The sequence below is a fragment of the Carassius gibelio genome, chromosome B22 (genome assembly GCF_023724105.1).
Source record: "Carassius gibelio isolate Cgi1373 ecotype wild population from Czech Republic chromosome B22, carGib1.2-hapl.c, whole genome shotgun sequence".
Taxonomy (NCBI): Eukaryota; Metazoa; Chordata; class Actinopteri; order Cypriniformes; family Cyprinidae; genus Carassius; species Carassius gibelio.
Genome location: NC_068417.1, coordinates 8,620,235 through 8,647,715, shown reverse-complemented (window position 1 = coordinate 8,647,715; position 27,481 = coordinate 8,620,235). Strand labels below are relative to the sequence as shown.

At 36.3% G+C, this 27,481-nt stretch overlaps 1 protein-coding gene across 14 annotated transcripts in view; it reads left to right on the top strand.

Annotated features, from left to right (window-relative positions):
* The first annotated feature begins 311 nt into the window (after positions 1–311).
* Positions 312–27,481, top strand: part of LOC127987450 (receptor-type tyrosine-protein phosphatase S) — a 190,140-nt gene continuing 162,970 nt past the window's right edge. For 7 of the 14 annotated variants that reach the window (XM_052589793.1, XM_052589792.1, XM_052589791.1 and 4 more), the window contains exon 1: positions 313–540. The gene's annotated coding sequence lies outside the window, so the exon portion shown is untranslated. Of the gene's footprint in view, positions 541–27,481 lie in introns of all 14 variants that reach the window. The other 7 variants (XM_052589784.1, XM_052589783.1, XM_052589787.1 and 4 more) reach the window with 3 other exon arrangements.

Here is a 27,481-nt window from a genome sequence, read left to right as displayed (position 1 = left end):
TACATTTACAAACAAGAAAATAATAATAATAAAAAAATTTAATTAAATTTTATGAAAATTGGAGACATCTCCAAATCCACGTTTCATCCTTTCAGGTGATTTTAAAGAGAGGCGTGGCTTCAGCCAGCGCGTTACGGAATAGGGCGGAGCCAACACGGGGGCGGAGTCCGAGCAAGAGAGAGAGAGAAAGGGAGAGCGAGCGAGAGAGCGCGGTGGGTGGGCGTGTCCATGACGTCACCCTCGAGCTCTCCTCAGCGCGCACGGCTGTGGTTTCTCCGGAGCGGAGCTTGAAGTCAGACGCGCCGAGCGAGACGCAGCGCTATCCGGGGGATTTAAACCGCTACTCGCCGCCGTCCGTCCGTCCGCGCCCGGAGCTCTCTCTCTCTCTCTCTCTCTCTCTCTCTCTCTATCGCCTTGGATCTGCTCTCTCCTTGGATTATTACCGTTCTTTATTCCCCGGCGCGGCGCGCAGGAAGATGTAAGGAGGTTTTGCGCGTGCAGAATCACGGAGAACACAGGAACGCGCTCGTTTAAAACAAGGTAAGAGCAGTCAATCACTTTATTCTAATGTCCGGAACGGGTGGGGATAAAAGATGCACTCTGCGTCTGAAGACCTGCACGCGCTCTGGGAAGGTGGTGCCCTGCGCGCACTTTGCGCCCCACACGCGTTTTGCGCATTAGGAATCAACTCGTTTTTGACGCGTTTCAATACTTTCCAGCCGCTTTTCGCGTTTTTATCCACCGGCTTCACCCGTGGGACAGTCATCCCGCCCAGATCCCCGCTCGTGTAAAGTGAGAGCTGATGCCACCGCGCGCGCTGTGCCAGCCTCGCGTATCGGATTTCACGCGCGTTTCTAATGAAAGTCTGCTTATGCATCTGATTCGCACTCGCAAACTGATGCCGGTCGGCTCTGATCTTCCGAGATCCAGTGCAGGAATATCCATCCACCTGCTGGAAACAAGCGAGCAGCGCTCAATCACAGCAGACTCGCTTATTAAAATCAACATGTAGTCTGGAGAGCTACAGCGTGCATCCCGAAACTGAGAAAACTGCGCCTACGATTGACTGATCAACATCACTTATTTTACAAACCAAATGCATGCTCCAAAACGGGTGCTTTCTTTAGAAATGCATGTTTTTTTCATGCACTTCGAATATCTTAATGCACTGATTGGCATGTTAATTAATGCATTGGGCTTTATTGTGCATGCACTGGATATTGGAACTGACAGACATTGATGGGAACACAGAGTATGGGTTCTAACTTCTTGAATATGTGATATATGTGTATGAATCAGTGTGAGACGGGAGTTCAGGGTGTTTTTGCACAGTAATGGACATGCTGTGCTCCTCAGTGCATCCTGTGCTGGATTTGCATGAAACGAGGCTTGACACTGGAGTAATTCAAAGCCACGCCCTCTTTATGGATTTACATCAAAACCTTATGACGGATTGGAATAAATTAGGATGATTGTTTCACGGTTTTGATTCATGAGTGTGTGTCCTCGATGTCTCTCAAGAGGGTTTTTGACAGATTTTGCCCATTTCTATTGCTACAAACTCACTCTCACTGGTCAAAGATCGTCTTGTACGTGAATCAGAATTCTTCAAAAAGGAGGATCTTGTCAGATTTGATTGGCTCAGACTATGATAAATGTGCATCTAAATGTCCTCGAGGTCTCCAAATGGAGGTTTTTGGCTCATTTCTACCTTGTCCTGTGCATGTGTACTAACTCACGCTAGTCAAAAATCATCAATTTTAATAAATCTGCATGGCGTCAGTGTCCCAAAATGGAGTTTCTGACAGATTTTTATTGGAGTAAATCTGACGTCATTCACAAACTAGTCAAAAAATCATCTCTGTTTTAATAAATATGTATTTAGACATCACAAAACCAATGTTTTTCTTCTCTCCTGATTTTGTTGGCTCAATCTAAAAGTCAAAAATCATCTTAATTCTCATAAATATATATTCGAAGGTCCTCAAAGTCCCAAAAAAGGAGGTTTTGTCAGATTACATTGACGAATTACCGCTTACTAACGAGGAAACATTTACTGTTTTGATAAATGTACGTCTAAATGGCTTTCTTGTCTCAAAAGGTGGAGGTTTCTGTTGCTTTTATTTAGTTTTTTGCTCAAATTATCAAAAAATAATCTCTGTTTTAAGAAATGTATATTTAAATGTCTCCAAATGAAGGTTTTTTGTTTGGATTACATTAAAATTACTCTCTATTTTAATGAACTCATATCCAAATGGCTTCTATTTCTCAAAATGGAGATTTCTTTCAGACTTTATTGGCTCAGATTATCCAAAATCATCTGTTTTTATAAATGCTTTTCTAGATTATTGTAATCATTAGTGTTCCTGTGGCTCAGTGGTAGAGCATTGTGCTGTAGGTCATGGGTTCAATTCCCTGTGAGCACACGTACTGGTAAAATAATGTGTAGCCTTAATGCACCGTGAGTCACTTTGGATAAAAGCCTCTAAATCATGAGTTAAAGTAAATGGCCTTGCTGTCTCCAAAATGGTAAATTAGTCCTCAGAAATATGTATTTGCTCACCGACACTAGTCCTAAACCTCTCTGTTTTAAGGAGCGTGTCCAAATGGAGGTTTTGTTGGCTCAGACTCTCTCTGAAGGCGTCCCGCTGTATCTGGATTGGGCTGATGAAGCGAGCTCAGCGTCTCAGGGTGCGGGTGGGTGCCGGCGGAGAATGGAGAAGTGGGATTGGTCTCTTGAGCTGCGTCTGGTTCTCCCGGCAGTGAAGTGGGATAAGTGGCTGTCATTCCTCATGTATGAAAGCGCTCGTCGTTGCTGCATGAATGGACATTGTGTTATTTACGCAGCGAGTCCCGCGGGCCGCGATCGCTCTAGTGCGCTGACGGATTGATCAGGCCACTTATATCTACAGCAGCCTCCGCTAGCACTGATATCTCACACTTACACGTTAACTACACTTGTTAGGGCGCTAAACCTAGACTGCTGACGCAACCAGACTGACTGGAACGAGTAATTATCACAAACATTTGGATTTTACTAGAGAAGATATATATAATCAAATAAAACTACATTTTATGTATATCTATTAGAATTATATTTATTTTTCTGTAAGTTCATATACATAAAACAAGGCTGTAAATGGCGTATTGTAAGCTACTCTGCTCATATTGTATTACATTTGTTTCTTTAAATTTTACATTTGTCCTTCAGTTTTTCATTATTACTTTTTTTTTAACCTTTATATTTTTATATGTATATTTTTTGTGGTACGTAAAACAAGGCTGTAAATTCCACCCATAGATTTGACAGATTATACATTTCTGTGATTTTAAGAAAACTGATTAAAATGAAGATTATCTTTTAATATTATTTTGCTAAAAAAGTAAGCGGAAGGAGCATTTATTTATTTAATGATGATTATTTTCCCTCAAAATTATTGTTTTACAAGAAAATCTGAAAATCCATCCATCCCTCTCTCTCTCTCTCTCTCTCTATCCATCCATCCATCCATCTCTCTATCTCCATCCATCTATACATCCCTCTCTCCCTCCCTCTCTCTCTCTCTCCATCCATCCATCCCTCTCTCTCTCTCTCTATCTATCCATCCATCCCTCCCTCCCTCTCTCTCTCCATCCATCTCTCCCTCCCTATCCATCCATCCATCCATCCCTCTCTCTATCTCTCTCTCTCTCTCTCTCTCCATCCATCCCTCCCTATCCATCCATCACTCTCCCTCTCTCTATCCATCCATCCATCCCTCTCTCTCTCTCTATATATATGTATCTATCCATCCATCCATCCCTCTCTCTCTCTCTCTATCTATCCATCCATCCATCCATCCCTCTCTCTATCTCTCTCTCTCCATCCATCCCTCCCTATCCATCCATCACTCTCCCTCTCTCTATCCATCCATCCATCCATCCCTCTCTCTCTCTATATATATATGTATCTATCCATCCATCCATCCCTCTCTCTATCTCTCTCTTTCTATCCCTCCCTCCCTCCCTCTCTCTCCATCCATCCCTCCCTATCCATCCATCACTCTCTCTCTCTATCCATCCATCCATCCATTCCTCTCTCTCTCTATCCATCATCCATCCAGCCCTCTCTCTCTCTCTCTATCTATCCATCCATCCCCCTCCCTCTCTCTCTCTATCCATCCATCCCTCTCTCTCTCTCTCTCTATCCATCCATCCATAATCCATCCACCCCCCCCTCTCTCTCTCTATCTATCCATCCATCCCTCTCCCTCTCTCCCTCTCTCATCCATCCCCCTCCCTCTCTCCATCCCTCCCTCTCTCTCTCTCCATCCATTCCCTCCCTCCCTATCCATCCATCCATCCCTCTCTCTCTCTCTCTCTCTCTCTCTCTATCCATCCATCCATCCATCCCTCTCTCTCTATCCATCATCCATCTACCCCCCTTTTTTTCTCTCTCTCTGTCTATCCATCAATCCCCCTCCCTCTCTCCCTCTCTCCATCCATCCCTCCCTCCCTCCCTCTCTCTCCATCCATTCCCTCCCTCCCTATTCATCCATCCATCCCTCTCTCTCTCTCTATCCATCCATCCATCCATCCATCCCTCTCTCTCTCTCTATCCATCCATCCATAATCCATCCACCCCCCCCTCTCTCTCTCTATCTATCCATCCCTCCCTCCCTCTCTCTCCATCCATTCCCTCCCTCCCTATCCATCCATCCATCCATCCCTCTCTCTCTCTCTCTCTCTCTATCCATCCATCCATCCATCCATCCATCCATCCCTCTCTCTCTATCCATCATCCATCCCCCCCCCCCCCTCTGTCTATCCATCAATCCCCCTCCCTCTCTCCATCCATCCCTCCCTCCCTCCCTCTCTCTCCATTCATCCATCCCTCCCTCCCTCTCTATCCATCCATTCCCTCCCTCCCTCCCTCTCTCTCCATCCATTCCCTCCCTCCCTATCCATCCTTCCATCCATCCATCCCTCTTATTTGTATTTTTTAATTATAAAGTAATTATTTTTTTTATCAATAAACATTTAATTTAATATTTGTATATGTTATTGATTATTGATTATTATTATTATCACATTAACTTATTAGGGCCATATATTTATATTTATGTTATATATTCTTATTTTCCCTTTCAACTTGTGTATCGATTTACCTAGTTAACGTTTTGTGTATAATTATGCTAGCATTTGCTAGCCTACCATATATTTAGCAAATAAACACCTGACAATTAAAGTTTTGACTTTATGAGTGTATTTATGCCCATGTGTGATGATAAAAGAGCCTGTTGTGATTTCATTTACAATCGAAACTCCATGAATGATTAATTCCTCAACGAAACACTACAGTATTTATATTTATGATCTGTAAATTAGCTGAAATAAAAAACACATATTCAATTTAAACTGCATTCCAGTCAACAAAATCAAAGCTTTATTGGCATATCGAGCGTTTACAGTAGGCTATTATTTACAAAAATGTATTCATTTATTGATGATAAACTTCTGTTGAATGCTGACTATTGCATGTAATACAGTCTGGTAGCCAATTATTTAATTTTTAATTAATATATTACTGAATAAACATCTGATGATCCCATGTTGCTCTGTTCATGCAGGTTTGTTTACACTTTAAACTGGTGGCATGAGAACATAAGAAGTGGTGGCCACGACATACTGTAGTAATACGACGTTTCCACGAGTTATTATGACGTGGCGACTACAAAACTAAGTGAAGCGACCTTGTCCCCTCCGGGGCACCATACCACCTCTCTCTGGTATCCCAGCAGCCCTCGTTGTGTCGTGACGGATCGCGTGTCGCAGAGGAGCCCGAAGTGCTGGAGATGATGAGGATGAGCGCTTTTCATGAGCTCTGTAAGAGCCGCACTTTCCTGCTCCAATCCCTGACAGAACCGGCTGTAAAATACACACTTAATGACCAGGCAGAGAGGATTATGGGCCGTGAAACGATACACACGCATCCACACGTGTGTGTGTTAACCCACACGCGGCTCGTTTTGTCAGGCGTAGCTATGCTAAATAATAGCATCCATGTGTTAGCACACAGCGGTATGTTTTTATGTGCTCTTCAGGCCTCAAAATGTTGTATTTTCAATGTTTTACTTCCATTTAGCTAGTATTTGTACTCACTGTGTATTTTCACACATGTTAGCTTAGCATTGTGCGGAAACAGGACTCCATTGAAAGCAACTGATTTTAGTCATTTTTCTCAAAGACTTCCACATCAGGTTGATTGGTAATAGACAGAATATTTAATATATTTGGTTAGCTATATGATAACTAGTTTGCTAGTTGTAATTAAAAGGCAGAACTTGGACTGTATTGATGACAGTGTGCAAACTTGTCAATTAATGTTTTCTGACTGTGATGCTAAAGAATTAATTTACCATTACAATTGTTTTCCCACAAATTATTTTAGAAAAAACCTACAATTTGTATACTTTGGAAACATTTATTTTTATTATTGTTATTTAACATTAGTTTGTATTTTAATTGTATACTTTAGGAACAAGAGATCAATATTTAATTTTAATTTATCTTTTATGCAGTTTTACGCAATTTTATTTAATTTATATTTTTAATTTATCATGATTTTATTCTATTTTTATGTGCCTTAGAAACAATATTATCTTATTTTTTATACAATTAGAGATTCTAAAACATTTTATGTACATATTTTGTTCATTTTATTATATTATTTTATATTTATATACTTTTGAAACAAAATGTCTAGATTTTTTATTTTAGTTTTTATACATTTAGACAATATAAATATAAAAAATATTTTATTTATATTTTATTAGTATTTTTTATATTTATACCTTTTACATTTTATTTGTTGTTTAATATTGTACTTTTGAAATAAGAATTATTTTAGAAATAGAAATAGAAATATTTTTATACAAGTAGAGGATCTAAATTATTATTATTATTCATAGATTTATGTTTTTTTTTAAATGAGATTTTACATTTTATTTAAAACTTTTTAAAATGCAATTAGATGATCTTTAATTATATTTTGGTTTCATTTTATATTAATTTATATAATTTGTGTGTATTATTATTATATAATATTTTTATTTTATTTTCAGTGTTTCAGCTGCCTATGTAGGCTAGGTTTTGTAACACAGCTAGTGTTCACTGTCCTTACTCCCTACAAGATGCAAATGCTTGCTTTGCTTGTTCGCTTTAAGTGTTTGAGAAGTTCTCTCGTTGAAGTATACTGGCGTAAGATCAGAGCGCGTTTATCAATTTTACAGCAGCCGCAGTATGTGACTATATGTTTGCTTGCAGTCTATTTGCAGAGGATGCTTTTACATTAGTACAAGCTGACAGTAGCCCACACTTGGACCTCCTGCTTGCTCGTAGCAGAACTGAGCATTTCCAGGAAAGCTTCAGCCTTTATGTGTTGGAGCTCGACACTTTAATGGGTTTGATGTGTACCTGCGCTCGCACCGCTGCACATAAAAGAGTGATGGGCCGCGGTGTCAGACGAGATGGAGAAAGAGTGTTGGGAATCTGGGAATGAAACAGCTTCAGGTGGATCCCGGTTCATCCGTAGTGTGAGGGTCAACGAGACGAGTAATCATCCTGGTGAAGTGCGTCAGCGGTTATTGAGCTGGTGTGTTGAGGGGGTGGGGCTCGGTTGGGAATCGAGTAAAGATTTGCATATTTTTAATAAGTATGTCCTTCGCTGGTGGTGCTTTAAAAAGTGTATGTAAATATATGTCTTGGGGGCGGAGTCAATAATATGAGGACTTCATGATGTCATCAGAAACGGAAGGTCATTTAAGAGGCGGCGGATTTTGTGTGTGTGGAATTTCAAATAGAATGTGGAATATGTGCTATTTAACAGAATAAAACGATTTACGCACTAATATTAAATGTGCATATTGTAAAGGATGGATATGTATATGGCAGGTGGTTTGTGGGGTGGAGTTAAATAAACGAGGACTTGATGATGTCATCAGAAAAGGAAATTTGTTTTAGAATTTTTTTTTCTTCTTTTTTTTATGAATGGCAAACATTGTTTAAACCATTTAAAGAAGCATGTGGCACGTGTACTATTTCACAATATACAATGATTAATGTACTAATATTAATTTTGCATACTGTAAAGTATTGGTTGTATGCAAATTCAGATTCCGGAAACAATGTTTGCAAACCCATCTTGCTTTGTAAAATGTAAAGTAAAATTATGTGTATTCATGCAACAGGATCTTCTAGATTTTGCAGTTCATTGGATGGTGAAAAGTGTGTGCAAAGTGTATGTCACATGGTTTGAGGGGGCGGGGTTAAAACGAGGGCTTGATGATGTCATCAGAAATGGAATGTTGTTTTGGAGGCGGGAAAAGCTGCATTTCAAAGAAAGGCAAACAGTTTGTTTTGTTTTGTACTGTTAAAAATAGTATGTTGGAAAATTGCTATTTTACAGCATACAATCATTGATGCGCTAATATAAATTTTACAAACTGTAAAGTATTGATAGTATGTGAATTCAGATTCCCTGATGTCCGCAACCCATTTTTCTTCGTAAAAGAGGATCTTCAGTGAGAAGAAGATTCTCAATTTTGTCTATTTGCATTTGATTGGATGGTGGAAAGCATATGTAAAGTATATGGCAGGTGGCTTTAGGGGCGGGGTTAAAAATATATACCGGAAAGTATGTAGATTCCTTAATGTTCTCAACCCATTTAACTTTGTAAAATAGCAGGAGATTTTTGTGAAAAATGATCTTCAGTGACAAAAATACTTGACTTTGTGTATCCGCTGTTGATTGGATGGGGCGAAAGTGTATGTAAAGTTTATGGCCGGTTGTTCAGAGGGCGGAGTTAAAAAAAGAAGTCTTGATGATGTCATCATAAAAGGAAACTCGTTTCAGAGGTGGAAAAAGTTGGTATTATTTAATAAGGTCATATGTGTACTGTTTTACCATGCACAACAATTTATGCACAAATATTAATTTTGCATACTGAAAAGTTGGTGTACTACGCAAATTCAGGTTCCTAAAAAAAACATTTATGATTTATATTGATTTATTTTCATGAAACAGGAACTTCAATGAGAAAAAGTACTTGGTGGTGGAGTAAAAAAAAAAAATACCAGGGCTTGATGATGTCATCAGAAAAGCAAAGTCGTTTTAGAGATGGAAATAGCTGCATTTTAATGAAAGGACGATAACGTACAGTAGGTAGACAACCAGAATGGGTAATACCGCCGCGTGTAGCAGGGACTTGCCGTTTTGAGTTTAACTTCTGTAAAAGTTACTATTTTGATAAATGTTACATCTTCCCATACAAAGCATTGAAAGATCAGCATACAAGGATCACACGTTTATTTTTGTGTATGTGTTTTCCAGCACTAAAACGAACATTAAGTGTTGTTTTGACAGCGTTCGAAGAGCGTATGTTACTGAAAGGCCGTGGGCAATAGCGATGCCAGCCAGGCATCTGCGTTTAATGTGTTTGGGTCTCAGTTGGACACTGGGTCAGTAGGAGACGGATAGACGGATGATACGGAGCGACCCGCGTTCGCTAAGTGCTCGGTGTAAACCTCAAAGGTCACCTCGACATTTCAGCGCTGAGATCATCCTCCCGTCGAGGTCTCCTGAGGTTAATGCATCTGGACAAACAGAGGAACACCGTGTTCGTTTGTTCTCCACCGTTGTCGTCTGCAGTTTTCGTCTGCTGACATAATATCCATGAATGATTCATTGGCGCTCATGTATAATTGAATGAAAGCAGACAGAATGGACTCCGGCAGATTCATGCACTCTTTACATCTTTATTGGTCTGCTGTGGGATAATCCGATCAGATGCCATATGGGATGCGGTGGGACAATGATGAAGGCTTAGGTGTCTCACTCCTTTAAAGCATTACAGGCACAAATCCCAAGTTTTTGTTGTGGGAGATATTAGATAAAGTATTATCTAACATAAGACTAACCTAGCGTGAGAAGCAGCTTGTTTCTGGGCTGTCCCACCTCATAGGTTCCTTCAATTGAATTGATCTTCAACTCAATGTATTAAAAATTTTATGTATATGATTATTTATATATAAAGTAAAACAATTTTTTTTAAATATTAATTTATTTTATATTGATTAAATAAAAACATGTTATATAAAATATGTATTCAATATTTAATACATTCATAAATATGTAATATATTTAAAAAATCTGAAATTACAGTTTTGATGAAAATAGAAAAATTGTTTTAATAAATAAAATTATATATAAAACATTTTATATAGTTAAAATAAAAACATTAAAATATGTATCTATTAAATATTTAATACATTATTAAATATAATAAATATTTTATATATGTAGGAATTGCAAATACATTTTAATTACAGTAAAAATATAAAAGTAGTTTTAGATCTATATATAGAAAATTATTTATATACATATTATAGATTTCATTTGAAAAATAATATATACATTGAATATAAATTCAATCATTTAAACATCTATGTCTTAAATACATGCAAATCTAAAACATTATTTACTAAATATTTAATATATTGCTAAATAAATATAATTAATATATAGTAAAATAATATTAGTAATACATTTATAGAATACATACAATTACATTTGTATACATCTTAACGAAAAATATAAAAATAATACTTCTATAGTTATTCATATACATAAATTAATACCAATATTGTAGTCTTTTATTTATATATATCTATATATATATAGATATATATATGTGTGTGTGTGTATATATAAAATTTGAATATCGTATATAATTTTATATAATTTATTATACATTGTATACAAGTAATAAAAACTATATTAAGTAAATGTATAAAATTTGTACTATTTAACATTTTTAGTTTCATGACAAACATGACAAATGACATGATTAATAATTTAGTATTAATATTATTTTAATTTGTGTTTATAATTATTTTTATAGAAACACTTGGATATATATATATCTTTTATATATGTATGAATAAAATCCTAACAGTTGAAAGCGTTGACCTCTCTGACCTCCTGATGTTGTCTGTCCTCATTCGTGAAGCTCAAGCACCTCCTGTCACTCGTTTCATAAGAGCTTCAGATGTCAGGAGACGCGGTGGATGACAGGTGGGACGCACATCAGCTGTTATTGATCAGGGAGATTCATCTTCCCATAATGCTTCACACTGACGTCTCCGCTTCCTTCCAATCCCCGTCTGAGTCTGATCTCCAGACGTCTGTGTTCACAGACAGATGTTTAACACAGCGCTCAGCACGCGCTCAGGGTTCGACCGCCAGACGAAATTAAAATGTTAAGAGGATGAATTTCATGAAAACAGTTCCAAATCATATCTATTTAATGTAGAAATACCACATTTATCTGTTGGTTTGTTTGTTTACTTATTTATACTTTTTCATTTTTTTCTTTTTTCACATATTTATTTATATTTATTATTTTCTATGATTTTATTTATTTCTTTTATTTCATTTTACTGTTTAATTATTTTTGTAAAATGTATTTTATTATTTAATTGATTATTGCAAAATTTTCCCATTTTCTAAATTGTCATTGAAATACAGAAGAAATGCATAATGTGAAAAAAAATTAATTAATAAATTAATTTTAAAAAAGCATTTGCTTAATATATTATTTAATAAACTAATGTAATATAGGTCTATATTAGTTTTTCATTTTTTTTTCATATTTGAGATTTTATTTCTTATAAATTTTTATAATTTATTTGTATATTATTTATTATTTACTGTACTTACTGTTGATGCATAATATGATGAATTTGTAATATTTGTTATTTTGTTTATATCTGATTTTGTGTGTGTGTGTGTGTGTGTAGACATTTAGAATTTGTATTTATTGAGTGATGATAAAGAATGTTTGTATTCTTTTGTGTTTGTCATGAAATATGATCCGTACATGTTTTTCACAGGTTTCTAGATTAACCCTTGATTCTTCCTCTGTTTCTGTTACCTCAGTTTGTGCTGTAACCCTGTTTTCTCCTTTAGCTCCTAATGAGTCAGCTCTGAGTCACAGATAAAGCACTAATAGAGACGCTTTCATTTCCTCAGACATCATTGATTATGTGACTGTATTGATTATCTTTCCTCTGGTTTCATTAACAAATGAATGCGAGTACAAAACCAACTCTGGATTCTCTTAAAAACCCCTAGACCAACTGGAAGCGTAAAAAGCAGTCATTTTGAAGTGAAGTGTGGAGGTTATCCGCAGGTTAAAAGTGCTGGTTTCACTGGGGAATGTGTTTCGGGAGGAATGTGAGGAATTCGGCCGCTGGTTCAGGTTTCAGTGTTTGTGAGAGGGATTTGGGAAAGGGCCAGATGAGAGTCAACGGCACACTCGTAAACCTCCCTGAAGAAATCACATATTTCACAACACTTACAGTTTCAAGGATATTATGCATTGTGTATTTGTTAATAAAGAAAATAAAACCTTTATTAATTGGTTTATCTGTATTAAACCGTGTATTTTTCACCGATAGCATGTTTTTGGCAGTACAGTAATGATATGTATTATGTTAATGAGCTGTGAGTTTCAGGTCGATCGAGTGCAGAGTCATGTAAAATCTGGTTTTGTTTGATATGATCCCATTAATGAATGAGATTTGATGAATTACAGTGGGCTAAACAAAGCCTTCAGCAGTTTAGTCGATGTGACTGTCTCAGGATGTTGAGACGATCAGATCCAGTCAAGCTAATGCGTTTGGTGGCAGAGAGGAAGTGACAAAGACACGCTGCTTGATTGCTAGCGGCTAAGTGCTGCGTGCTTCACTCCAGAGGAAACGCTGCTGTTTAATTCATGCGCTGATGCTACATTTTTGATTTTGTTAAGCAGAGCGTTCCAGCAAACGTTCATTCATCTTATTGTATGTGATTTAGCTGATTAAATTCAGCTCTACATGATGAACTTGAATGATTTTTATTTTTATTCATTGTTTTTTCTTTTTTAAATTAGTGCTGTAGGAGCCATATATTAACCTTAGTTTTACTAAGTTTGTTGACGTATTTGCGTGAACGAACAACACCAAGTTACCTTAAAGTGTATCGTATTGAATGTTTTTATAACGTTTCTTTTCTGCCTAAAGTCTGTTATTGTTTCATGAACCTGTTTTTAGCCATTTTTAGCATTATTTTCTCGCTGTCTAGCGCGACAGACGTCATGACTGACGCTGTAGATGTTTAATTACTCAGTGAATCCATTTCATCTGTTTTGTGCCACAGCTTCAGAGGGCGGATATAAACTTTGCACCTCCAGTCTTCTTTGGCGTATGGTTTCCTCTCATGACTTCCTCTCTTCTTCTCTTTCACCTTTCATCTATTTGCAGATCTCTCTAGAGTTTGATTCTCTTTCAGGGCTCACTGGCTTGTCATCTCCCTCGCTGGAGTTCAGAAACCTTCTGGAACCTTCCTTTTTAACAAGTCCCCATCAAAAACCGGGGAAATTGGATGGTGCAATGAATCCGAAAGCGTTCTAGCGATTCCTCAGCTTCAGAAGCCTCGCAGATGCGAAACCTAAATTATGCAGTAGATGATCGCAGGTGTATTTCAGTCTGAAGTGTTTGTTTGACGGTCCCTGATTAACAACTGGCCCGGTTTGTCTGTTCTGTTCTCCCGCTGAGCGTTCCTCTGTAGGCTGGATCTCATTCCTGTTCCCTGCTTTCACTGTTTTTATCCTCAGTTCTGGAGAGCAATTACCAACATCAGAAACCCTGCTGAATATTCATGAGGCCCCACTGTATTACACAAGAGTGCCGAGAAATACGCAGAGTAGTTCTGTGGCTACTGCACAGGTTTAAATAAATCTCCAACCTTAAGTTTGTTACAGTTTTGGTGCTTTTGGGGGACTTTGGACTTGGGCAACCTAGCAACACCACAGTAACAACATAGCAACTCATCAAACATCTAGCAACACCTTAGTAACAGTATAGAAACACTTCAAACACCTAGCAAAACCCTAGTAACAGCACATAAACTCTTTAAACACCTAGTAACACCCTAGTAACAGCACATAAACTCTTTAAACACCTAGCAACACCCTAGTAACAGCACAAATACTCTTTCAACACCTAGCAACACTCTAGTAACAACACAGAAACTCTTTAAACACCTAGCAACACCCTAGTAACAGCATAGAAACTCTTTCAACACCTAGCAACACTCTAGTAATAGCACAGAAACTCTTTAAACACCTAGCAACACCCTAGTAACAGCACATATACTCTTTCAACACCTAGCAACACTCTAGTAACAACACAGAAACTTTTTAAACACCTAGCAACACCTTAGTAACAGCACATAAACTCTTTAAACACCTAGCAACACCCTAGTAACAGCACATAAACACTTTCAACACCTAGCAACACTAGTAATAGCACAGAGGCTCTTTAAACACCTAGCAACACGCTAGTAACAACACAGAAACTCTTTAAACACCTAGCAACAACCTAGTAACAGCACATACACTCTTTAAACACCTAGCAACACTCTAGTAACAACACAGAAACTCTTGAAATACCTAGCAACACCCTAGTAACAGCACATAAACTCTTTAAACACCTAGCAACACCCTAGTAACAGCACATAAACTCTTTAAACACCTAGCAACACTCTAGTAACAACACAGAAACTCTTTAAATACCTAGCAACACCTTAGTAAAAGAACATAAACTCTTTAAACACCTAGCAACACCTTAGTAACAGCACAGAAACTCTTTCAACACCTAGCAACAACCTAGTAACAGCATATAAACTCTTCAAACCCTAGAAACACCCTACCTAGCAACACTCTAGTAACAGCACAGAAACTCTTCCTACACCTAGCAACACCTTGGTAAATTACAGAAATTCTTCAAAACCTAGCAACAGCTTAGTAACAAACACATAGCATAGCAACTCTAAGAGCATCTACGGAACCACTTAGCAACATAAATTCTAGTTTTGCTTTAATCATATTACAATAATGAGCCACTAAACAGCTCAATGTCAGGGTCACAAGGCAATTGTGACATTTCTGTCAAATCACAGAGGTTTCTCCGATGTGGAGATGTTGTTGTTTGTGTAAAGCAGGTGTTCGTCAGCAGCTCTGTGGTCACAGTAAATCAGCAGTCCTGTTATCGTGAGCCGTATATCTGCATATTGTCATGAGACGCCGCCCGTGGCGCTAGTCTGACAGCGTAATGGATGAGATGTTGTGATACGCTTTTATTTGTGCTGCTCCGAGCCTTGACTCCATACTCACTGTGTCTCTTCTCGTTTGACAAATTTGTCCTAATTTACGGTTGTTTATAAAAGCCGCAAGGCAATCCATTCTGAGCTCCCCCATCAAACAACCGGCTGTACATCAAACCCACTCCAGCGGCTTTAGCTGCTTTTAGTGTCTTCAAGCTGATCTGCCATCTCTCATGGCCCGGGAGCTTTCTAGAAGATTCCCTCAAGGTCACTGTGACCACCTGGAGGAACATTACCTTGCTCTTTCAAAGCTCAGGACACTACATTCTCATCAGGCACCATGCAACAAGTAATTTGTCTGTTGCAAAATGTACAAATCAAAACCCATCAGAACATAATTGATGTTAGTTTATAGCTGTTATTTCTTTTTTAAATTTATTTATATAGTTTTAATAATTGATGTGGCTTTTACTCCTTGTTGCAAAGAAAAATCAACATTAAATCTTTTTTAAATGTTAAATGATTTAATTGATGAATTCATTTGAAGATTACATTTAAATACATTTTTATTTTACAATTATTTTATTTTTCATTTATTAAAATAGTATGTTTATCAATAATTGCATATTTTAAAAAATATATCTGTAAAACCCTTTAATTAAAAAACATTGGAAATACAAAACCACACGAAGGAAATTTACTTGCGAGTGCTGACTTTAATACATTTGATATTTCTCAGTAGATTTGTCTCAGACGTTTCTCCAAAAACTCGTAGAGGCAGAAATTAGTCAATTGAAATGTTTGAGTACTTTTGATTGCAGACTATTTGTTGTATAGCTGAACACTTTGTTGACGTCTCTTCTGAGATACTGATGAGATATGTGCGAGATTACTGGGGTCTTTTTTTTCTCAGGGGAGCCATCTAAGCAGGAGACACACATTTCAATTAGCTCTCTATTTAATTTCTTTGCTGTATAGTAGAAACAATCTCATTTATGTTTTTGTTTTCTTTTCCACAGACGTGCAGCTTGCGTCTGTCCTTCACTTGACCGTTCGTGTACTGTATGCAAGCGCTGCAGTTAGTCGAGTGTTGGGTTGGTCACTGTGTCGATGATCTTTGGTGTAGATCAATAATTCCATTCATGGGGCACAAGCACAAGTGCAGGGTAAAGTGCTTTTCTGATTGCTGCTGTATGACGCTCGTATCGATTCTGGGCCGGGATGTTTTAGCCACTATGATCAGAAAGAATTGCAGATTGTTCCATTTCCCTGCGAGTAATCCAAATATATTCAATTACGTCTGTGGCCTAAACATATTCTGCAGATATTATTAAATAGACAGGAATAAGTTACAAGACAAACTTCTTACCCTGATGTCAAAGCTCAGCTTGTCCATCTAATGCATTTTAAAACGGTATATTTGACAACAGAAATACATATTTTTTTACACTAATTCACTGTATCCAAGTGGCCTTTTACAATAGTTGCATGTGAAAGTAGCAAACCATAAGATTTTTTAAATAAACGCATTCACATCATTACTTAACTTGTTATAAAAACAGGTTCAGCCTGGTCTAATTTTCTAGTTTTAGAGGGGTTTTGGGGAGGTCAGGTTGGCAGACCAGTTGTCTGGCCAACTTAACAGCAGCTAACAAGACTGGGAGACCATTTAGAGCAGCATAAAATGGTTTTCTGGTCTTTCACTCTGGTCTGATTTGCTAGTCTTATGTGGCTTTTGGAGCAGTTTGACTGCAAGAACATGTAGACCAGTCTAAACTGGTTAGTTGACTGTTGATGCTGTTCTGATTTGCTAGTTTTAGAGGTATTTTGCAGCAATCAGGCTGGGAGACCATTTAGACCCACCTAAATTGGTTTGCTGGTCCTTCAGTCTGGTCTGTTTTGGTAATATTATAGATCTTTTGGAGTGATCAGGCAGAGAGACCATCTAGACCAGCCGAAACTGGTTTGATGGTCCTTTTGCATGGTCTGATTTGTTAGTTTTAGCAGGGTTTTGGAGCGACCAGGCTGGGGGACCATGTAGACTAGCCTAAACGGGTTTGCTGTTCCTTCAATTCTGGTCTGATTTTGTTAGAGTGTTTTTGGAGTGATCAGGCTAGGAGACCATCTAGATGAACTGCTTTGCTGGTCCTTCAGCCTGGTTAAATTTTCATGCTACTTTTAGAAGTGTAACAAGACTTGGGGTCCATCTAGACCATCTTTAAATTGGCTAAGATCAGCTGAATAGTTTAGGCTGGCTTAAGATTTTTTTTTTAACAAGGATAAAAGGCAAAGAATGCAAGAAAAAAGATGCGCCATCTTATAGTACCATTGGTAGGGGACATTTTAAAAGTCATATGAATTGGCCCAGAGTCCACACACGCTTCAGGTTACACCCCCTCCCTTGTTTTAGACCAAGGTCATTGGGGGTTTAATGCTGCTGTGAAATATGCAGGTGGTGACATTGTTACCCTTGTTGTGACAGGTTTCAGGTGCACACAACGGCGCCATCCATCAGTCAGAGCGATGGATTGGACTCAACGGTGGAGTCTCTAGACGCCCACCAAACCCCCAGTAAGACGCCCCAAGCTAATCCCAAACCTTCACAAGCAAAGCAAGCAGTGGTACTACGGTGCAATAAATCTTCCTCACCTTCCTCTTATCGAAGCTCGCTGTGGTCAGTGTAATTCCTGCGGTCTTAAAGGCCGATTGCACTTTTCTCTTCGTTGTGTTCCAAATGCAATGACGCCTCGAGGGGATTCTTAATTCAAGCCCCATTGATTTGCGGTCATAGATGTGCATTAGTGTGAAGGTGAATGAAAACAGTTCCTGGTTCCTGAAGAAAAAAATCTGAACAGGGATAAGGTTTACTCACTAAACTGAGCACCGGTGTTCTGAAAAGTAGCAAATTGCCCTGATTATAGTTACGAACAAGCACGGGCGCTAATGAAAGATCACACAGTACACTTTGGGATGCTTCCATATGTTGAAGTTCCTCATCAGTGGATTTCACAGGAACACAGCTGGAGCACAAGCTCAGGGATGGTGCAGTCGCATCTATTCCCCAAGTAAAAGCGACGTGAAGTAATTACACTGTGGGTCATCCTCTAATTAACAAGCTCAAACAACATAATCAGTCATCGTGAAAAGAAGAACAACCTCTTGAAATTAACAGGGAGTCGGAAGCGTCGAGTTGATGCATTGTTTGTTTGAAATAACAACTATCGGTAACTCCATCTAGGTCTGTTTCCTGTTCTTGACCTCTTGTTGTGACCTTTATGGATTTGACTGACAAAACCAATGAGGAGGTTTTAGTCTATTAGAGGCTTGGTCCAGGTTTTCTGGTGCACAATGCGGGCACTTTCGCTGCAACTACAAAACACTCTACTGCTTTGACAGGGTGATGTTTGGTCTTTAAGAAGTGACCAGACACAGGGTCATACATCATGTTGCATTTTCACTCGTTCTCTGTGTTGTACAATTGCAGGGTTTGATGGATAGCAGCCCTCCTGGCACTCTTAAGAGAGAGAGAGAGTGAGAAAGTCTCAGCTATTGACAGTCTGTGCCTGTGAGGAAAAAGCTCATTCTTCTCTTTCGGTGTAGTTTGGAGCAGTACATCTTCTGGATGTCTTCAGGCTATATTCGAGTGTGTTTTTCACAGGGAGGTCTATAATACCTGGAGAAAGCTGTCTGTTAGCATTCCCACTCATTCAGTGGTGCAAGATGTACACAATCTGACTATCCGGGATGCAACAGACAGGGTTCACTTTTAAGATCTGCCACTGGTGATACATCTACTATAATATGATGAAGATTTATGTCGATGTTCCTTGCAGGAAATGTAATTATTTAGAATGCTCGGTTACTTTTGAACAGTTGTTGATGGAGAAAGATGCTTTATGGAACCAGATGGTGTAGTTGGAGAATATTCCAAGATGGTCCACGCTAACCAGTCCATATTACTTACCCTATTACGTTACTATAAGTAGGGCTGTGCAAAAAATGTAATTTTTTCATGCACATCTGGGGTGCGTTTCCCAAAAGCATAGTTGCTAACCTGTTAGCAACTTAGTTGGTTGACAATCGGAAATTGTACGGCAACCAAAAAGTTGCTAACTGCTTTTTGGGAAATGCTCCCCTGGTCAGTAAAGCCGCTCCTGTGATAAATAGTAAATCTCCAGCACATACTTTCAGATCAGTGTTGCTCAGTCCCCAATTATCCCAATTTTCCTACTTTAACACTGTTGCCACAGATTGTTTTTCATGTCCACGGGTTGAAGCGCCCCCAATAACGCAATATTTACCCCCATGAACACAATTTTTAAAAAACTGTATGCAAACATGTATACTACTGAGCATAATGCAATTTTTAGCTAAATTGGCTTCTAAATTATAACATTTCTATTTGTTGAAATGTATTTATTTAGACAGAGGCGGTCATAACTTTATTTAAACATACATTACACAATTAAGACATCACTAACAGGTAAAGTAAAATATAATGAGTATGTAGTCTAATATTTCGCAAATTTTCTACTCTACACTTAAATTCGCTGCTAACTAACGAGCTGTGGACACTTCATTTTTTTTGCTTGTGGACTTGCCTGAAGGTAAATTAAATTCTATGTGCCATTTTGTTTTCAAGCTGTTTTATTGACGTCTTTCCACAATTGAAACACAGATTGAGGGATTAAATGAGGCATGAGATGTTCATACATGATTATTTCATGTTAAAACTAGTAGTAAAGAGGAAGGAATGATCACGTTGATGTTTAAACTGAGGCATTTATACAGCAATCTGTCACAACATATCAAAGAGCATTAAAACGGCATTTATTGTTTAAATATCCTGACAACTATTTTATTAAAATAAAAATATCAAACTGGAAGTTTCCAATGGACTTCCACTTGTGCCGTGGTTAAAACAATGCTTTATTTGTTTGATATAACGCTAAATACTATATCTTTACGAATATGTGTACTGTTATACGTCTTAATAGGACTAATTAGCTAAAATAAGCACAACAAAAATGGCAATTAACTAAATTTATCTGCATTTTTTAAGTAACATTAGTCACGTGTGGGTTTTCAAAACCATAACATACACAGATATTAGCATTTTTTATATCTTCTATGTAGTTAGCAGATTTTTGCAGTAGCTTATAGTGTAGCTAATAACTTTTCTAAAAGGCTAGCCTGACTGTAAATTATGAGTATGAAGAGAAGTCTCTGCAAGCTGCAGTTTCAAAGGAGCCTTCTGTTAGCTAATGGAAAGGGGTCGGGAGCATTATTTTCCCCTTTTCTGCCGTGTTTTGATGGATTCGAGGTGTTATGTTGGATGTGAGGGGCCAGAACATTCTGCCTAGCCTCACCTGATCACAGCACGTCATCATGAGAGCGAGAAAGATGATTTGATAAAGATAAAGAAGGTGCTATGGCGAAGTGCCTAGCATTAGCTTATATTTTGCACTTAGCCTGTGGTGTATGGTTGAAGGAATCATGTTGAAAAGCCATAATTATGTTTTCAAAGTCTTTGTTTGACATTACTTCAGTGTTCGGGAGCAGGACTAGCTAAATAAAAAAAAGTCACGCAGCTAATATCGAGTTCACACTGCATGTTTTTCAAAGCAGACAACTCTGTCTGGTTCGTAAACTACAGCCAAATGCACACGAGAAGTTTGCAGTTTGGGAAAAATTGTGTATACACAAATCTAATTTTATCTACTTCTTGTTAGCTCATTATACAGCTGACGACTTTCACGCGAACTGCTGTTGCTAACTTTTTGTTACCTTGTGTAACTAGCATTATTTCTAATGACAATTAGATGATTTTTGTAGTTTAGCTTGTAGTATAGCTAACAATGTTTTTCCCCTTAAACTCCATAATTTTGAATAGCATAGAGCTAGCTTGATTTTAATTGGCTTTTGTTGTAGTTAACTACTTCCCTTTTGCATCTAATTACATCTTTAATAGCTAATAAAGACTGGTTAGCAGGTTAGCTTGTTAAGCTAATTATTTCACATTTTAATTTTTTTTCTTTCTTAAATTACAGTTTCCGATTGCAAATAGTTAGCTCTTTTGTTAGCTTGTAGTTAGCACCTAACTAAATTTTCTTTCTAATAGCGTATTTACCAGATTTTTGTTAGCATGAAGTTTAGGTACTTCACCTTTTCAGGTGGTTTTACACTTGCATTGCTATATGTATGTTTTTAGCATATAGCTAGCTGATTTTAATGCAGTTAACTACTTACCTTAAGTAGCTAATAGCAAATACTTAAATTGTTAATTAAGTTGTTAGCTTGTTGTTTAACATACTTTTCCCCCCCTTTTATTATTTTCCTCTTAAATAATGTTTTTATATACTTAGCTGCTTTTGTTAGCTTGTAGTTTAGCTAACAATAGCACAGTTAGCATTTATTTTAGCTTGTAGTTTATTTTTCCTACATTTTTACAAAAAGCATATATTTAGCTGCTTTTGTTAGCTTGTGTAGCTAAACTACTTCTCCATTCCAAGCTGTTTTCCCCCTTAAATATCATTCTTTTCTAATAGCTACAAATAGCTAGTGTTTTGTCTGTAAAAGCAGAGTAGCTTAAGAGCAGTTTCAATGTTGGCAAGCGAGTCTCACTTCCCAAACACTGCATTAGTTCCACATCTTTGTAATCCACTGAATTCCCAGAGAAGGTTGAGCGGTTCGGATGTTTTGAGTTCGCTCTGTTAGAGAGTTCATTACATATTCCACTGAAAATCCAGTGGCTTTTGGGAGCACTGGCTAAACATCTAAGATGTGCTGCTCACGAAGGAGGGATATTCCTCACGCTGGCGACCCGAGTCGAGAGAGAGAACGCGAGACCCTGAGTTGACCTTTCCTCAGATAATTTCCAGCGACTCGACTCCTTGTTGTCTGCTAATTAATAATTCAGAAGACAGCATCAACACAGTCCCTGTTCATAGTGCAAAACATTTCTTAAGATGAGCCTTTGGGCATCTTGGCCTCTGCCTTCTTGTCTGTCCCCTGTTTGTTTAAAAACACATTTTTGAGAAATCTGCCTAGTGTAGTGGAAATGTAGTGGACTGAATGTATACAGTCTACATAGGCTGAACTTTTATGTATATATATATATATATATATATATATAGAAAGATACATTTTCTGTCATCATTCTGTAATTTTTTTTACAAAGTGCATAAATATATATAAGCATAAAAATACCACAACCTTCAAGTATTATTAATAAGTAAACTGATTTTTTTTATTTTATTTTAAATTGCATTTTATTTTTATATTTTTAAATTTAACATTTTTAATGTTTTAATTACATTTTTACTGTAGAAATTCCTGTTTACTGTTATTTTATTTAAAAACTTTTAATATATATCCATTAGAAATATATATATTTTTGTAATATTTGGATCAATTGCATCCGTTCTATGTATCGTTTTACCAAAAAGTGCAGCTTAAACATTCTTCAAAATATCTTATTTTGGTAAAGTCATATGGGCTTAAAACTTGTGGAGTGTGTAAATATGAACAGAAATGTTATTTTCAGGACGATCAAAGTGTATTTGATGTTAATTTGGATAAAAAAAATCCACTAAATAACTGCTATTTAATAAAAAACAAAGAAAAATGTGCTATAAAAAAGATTTTTAAAAGATAATAGGAGTATTTATTTATTTTTTACAAGAAAATGCTATTCAGGTCTTTCTAACTCAACATTTCATGTTTAATTCAAAACACTAAAACATGTCTTTGTAAGCGTAGATGAAATTTTATAGAGAAGCCTATTTACTCATTATTTTACTCCTGCGTTGACATTTTTGTGCTAAATTTAATGTTCCGTATTTTTTAAAAAGCACAGCTCTCATCAAGGTCACAATCTGTTTCTCCCGTGAATGCCGTCTATATTAAACCATGAACCTTGGCGTTTTAAAGAGACTGACCTGACGATAACAAGCTAAAAGAGGCAGAGAAAAACCACAGCTAGCCGCTTGAGAAGGAGGTGAAGGCGGTTTTCGACGCTCTCATTAAGCGAGCGAGGGCGGGATGAGAGGTCATGACCTCTATTGTGTCTCCATATTGACAGAATGTAATTCACCGGCGTGAGCTGATACACATTCCTCCGTGTCACCAGAGCCGCTCCGAAGCCCAGCGCTGATGGCTTTCCTCAGAGAAAACACACCAGATGGATGCTTTTTGTCAAGGGCTTGCTGTTAGAGGACATTTTTTAAGAGGGTCCACAGAGATGGAGCACAGTATTATGTTGACAAAAGACGTTTAAACGCCAAAACTGAGGTAAACAGGATGTGTTTTTGATGTAAATCTTGAATTAAACTCAATTTTGAGGTAGAAACCCTTTGTTTTAGTAAATATAAATAATTTAGCAGATTGGTATTGTTCAAATTAATGTAAATAACCCTGAAATTGATTATTTACACACTCCATGTGGTTTTTGAAACCCATTTGATTAACTTTCTTCCGTAAAGCACAAAACGAGAGGTTTTGAAGAATGTTCAAGCTGCTCTTTTCCGTAAAATTAAGATATGAAGTGTTGTTTTTTGGAAAAAAAATATTAAAATTCAAAGAATTTTTGCTTAAAACAATAAAATATATCTTCTAATGTGGTCATAATACTGTTTGAATTAAAGTTTATTTTTCTAATCACTGGAAGATATTGTTTTTGTTTTAATCATAAGCTTAATTTTTTAATTTATTCAGAAAACAGCTCTTCATGTTTTTATCGGCGAGTGACACATTTAAATTTTGAAGCAAAAGGACTAAAGAAGTATTTTCTTGTGAAACCCACTCCATTGATATCGGTTTCATTTATAGCTTAAAAAAACCTTTTTACTGTGCATTTTTTTTTCCGGTTTAATAGTCAATTAGCATATTTGTTTTTGTCCAAATTAACATCTAATACACTACGATCACCATGAAAATAAGATTTATGTCATCATTCATATACCATGTGGTTTTGAATGTTGAATTTCTGTTAAATGCAAAATTAGATGTTTTGAAGAATGTTCCAGCTGCTCTTTTCGGTAAAATGAAGATATTTACATTTATTCTCTGGAAAATGTCAGAAAAATGTAGTTTTTATTTTTAATTTTTATAAAGTAATAATGGTTACTAAAGTAATAATATATATTTTTTTTAAATTCAGAAATATAATATTTTAATTCAGAAAACAAGATTTAATATCTGAATATGCAAGTAACGCATTTTAATTTTGAAGTAAATAGACTATAAATTATATTTTATTGCTGTTTCTTGCCGCATGAAGTCTTTTTTTTTTACCTTAAGTGCCCTGTGTTTGTCACAGGGAACCGTGGGATTCATAACCCTCAGTTGAGGGTTCATATAACTTACATTTTCATTGATTGTTTTATTGGTTTTTCTGTGGCATTGTGACTGAGATCGGCTGCTTTAGCTCATTTTCATTTGCTTGTTTCAGAAAGTGACTGTTAATCAATCAGCTGGGAATGAGGATGCCCGGTTCTTACTCAAGAGCGTGTTACAAATAGCAACATTTGAGGGTGTTTATCATGAAAAATAAGGTCTGATATTCAGATTTCACCTTGAGTAATGATAGTTTACATGATAGTTTTATCATAAAAATAGAATAGAATGTTATATTCGAGATTCTATAAAGTAAGAATTAGCTTTGTTCCAAATGGAATACTGCATGCTACAAAGTGTCCACTAAATATTGCCTTCTAATTAAAAAGCTGACTTTTATTAATTAATTATTTTTTAAATATATATATTTTTGTGAGCTTTTAGCAGTCTATTAAAATACTTAAAATTTTGTTTCTAAGTAAAATTTTCTTATTTGATTTGATTAGATTTTTTTATAACAAAAACATTATTTAATGTATTATAAACATTTACATTAATTATAATTGTAAATAATTTGTTAAATATTACTGTATAGTGACTGGCAATGCCTTATCTTTTTTTTTTTAAATAAATAATGACGCAGTTCAAATAACATTTAAATATTATTTGATGAAAATAAACACTTATTTTAATTTTTTTTAATTTCAGAATTGTTTAAGAAAATATATCTTGAATTAAGTCCTACCACATTTGTGACCTCCTTTTTTTTTAAGCATTAAACTATTGAAATTAATTTTATTAATAGTAAATCACAGTATAGTATACATACTTTGTGTGTATATCTGTTCAAATATTTATTTTTTATCAATTATTTTAATTGATTCTAATTAAATTTACATAGTTTAATTATTATTATTTTATTTTTTTCTGGAAAAAAATATATTACAAAAATTATATTAATTAATTATTACTTATATCAATTATTAATTTAATTATATAATTTTAAAAATATATATATTTTAAAACCCTTTATCTTTCATTTCACTTAAGAATCAATCTTACATAAGTCAACATATCCCGAATTAAGACTTTTTCTTGTTTTAAGTATAGATTTCCCTGTTTTTTTTACTAAACAATGCACATGTACTGCAAAAAATGGTAAAAGTAGAAGTACCTAGATAATGCTTTCGCATCGTCGGGAGATTGGCTGTTTAATTTGGTTAATTTGAGCGCCTCAGATGCTGTTTGTAGTTGTAATTTAGCCGTAAATGAGTTCACAGAAGCTTCAAGGTCGGCTTGTTTGCACGCGTCGCTTCATCTCGTCTGATTCTTCTTTGTTGTAATGGCGTTATCCAAAGTTATTTACAGTTGTGTGTTTTAATGAACGAGGCGTCCGGGAGCCTCTGCGTGAGATTGAGACAAATGTTTGTGTGTCGGCGCAAGCACTCGGCTGATTAACTCGCGCGGGACGCCGTTTTATCTGCCGCACCGTTTGATGTATGACATCTTTTTAAGACGCGGTCGAACGCAATCACAGGCTCTTTCATTGCTCGGGCCCTTCGTCTCAGCAGATTGCCTCCGCGTCCCCAGGGACCGGGTCCCGTGTGTGTGTGTGTGTGTGTGTGTGTTACAGGGTCAAATATCCCCAAAAACACACGGTTTACAAAGAAAACATCACAAAAGGAAGGAAAAATCAATTTTGGCCACACAGGAGGCCCTTTTGTTCGATCTTTATCTGAAATTCTGTGTCGTTTCTTGTCAATATGAATCACTTCAGCATCATTTATTTGTTAGATGTCGTGTTTCGGTTCATATAAACTCTGTTTCAGCATCGCTCTTTGAGTTTTGTGTTGTGGTTTAAGTGCATTTCTCGCTGGAGTTGTTCGTTTCACGTGTCCAGATTTCCAATGAAGCCCTGCTTGTCTTTCCTTTAGCCACGTCACTGCTAGCATGCAGTCAATTCTCATTTACACATCAACCTCATCATACACTAGATACAGTAATAAACCAATGGTTCTTATTTAAACTAAATCATTACATTTTCTTATATATATCGCAATTTAGTGAACATAGATTTTTTTTTTTTTAATACTACAGTAGCTTGAGTGTTTTTTGCTGTTGTTTTGTGTAATATATTTATATATTATTATTATTTAAATATAATATATACAATTATTTTTCATTATCTCATTATTTATAGAAAATACTGATAAATACTGATAATTTAATTTATTGAAAAATGTAATATTAAATATTTTATTATATTTTATTGTATTATACAGTATAATAGTACATTATATTGTACATTTAAAAAATTTGTACTTTTTATTTGTGTCTATCTAATTTTATAATCTTGCTAAAATGGGCTTATTAGTAAAATATATTAATATTATAATAAATTAAAAGGAATATTAAGAAAAAGTATATATTTATGTAAATATAAATATCCAAGATTTTTATATATATTTTTTTAATGATTTTAATCATCTTTTTTGCTGTCATAATGTTTCCCAAATTGACTCGTTTTATTGTTTCTTTAAAAATGAATCAATGAAAAAACATAATATTAATAAAAATATAATACTTTTTAAATAACTAAACGTTATTTGAAATCTTTTGTGATAAGTTTGTCATTGTGAACCAGTGGGTGTTATAAGGCCATCACAGGTGTGTTTTGTGATCTTTAGGCTAGTGTCCTGTAGCAGGACGTCTTGTAGCATCACAGGATGATTTGTGTTGTAGATCACATCTGTGTGGCGTCTCCATGCTCTCCTGCTTCCCTGATTGACAGTAATTATATGAGGAACGGCTGATTTCTCCATAAGAGACCCTCAGTGGTGTCCGTTACAGTCAGCGATCCGTTCCAGCGAAGCTCCTCATGTTCTTCTGAACGCTAATGTGCAGCCTTTGCTCTTCATTATGCTGCATTAGCTCAGGAAACGCTTCCTGTGCTTGTCAGGA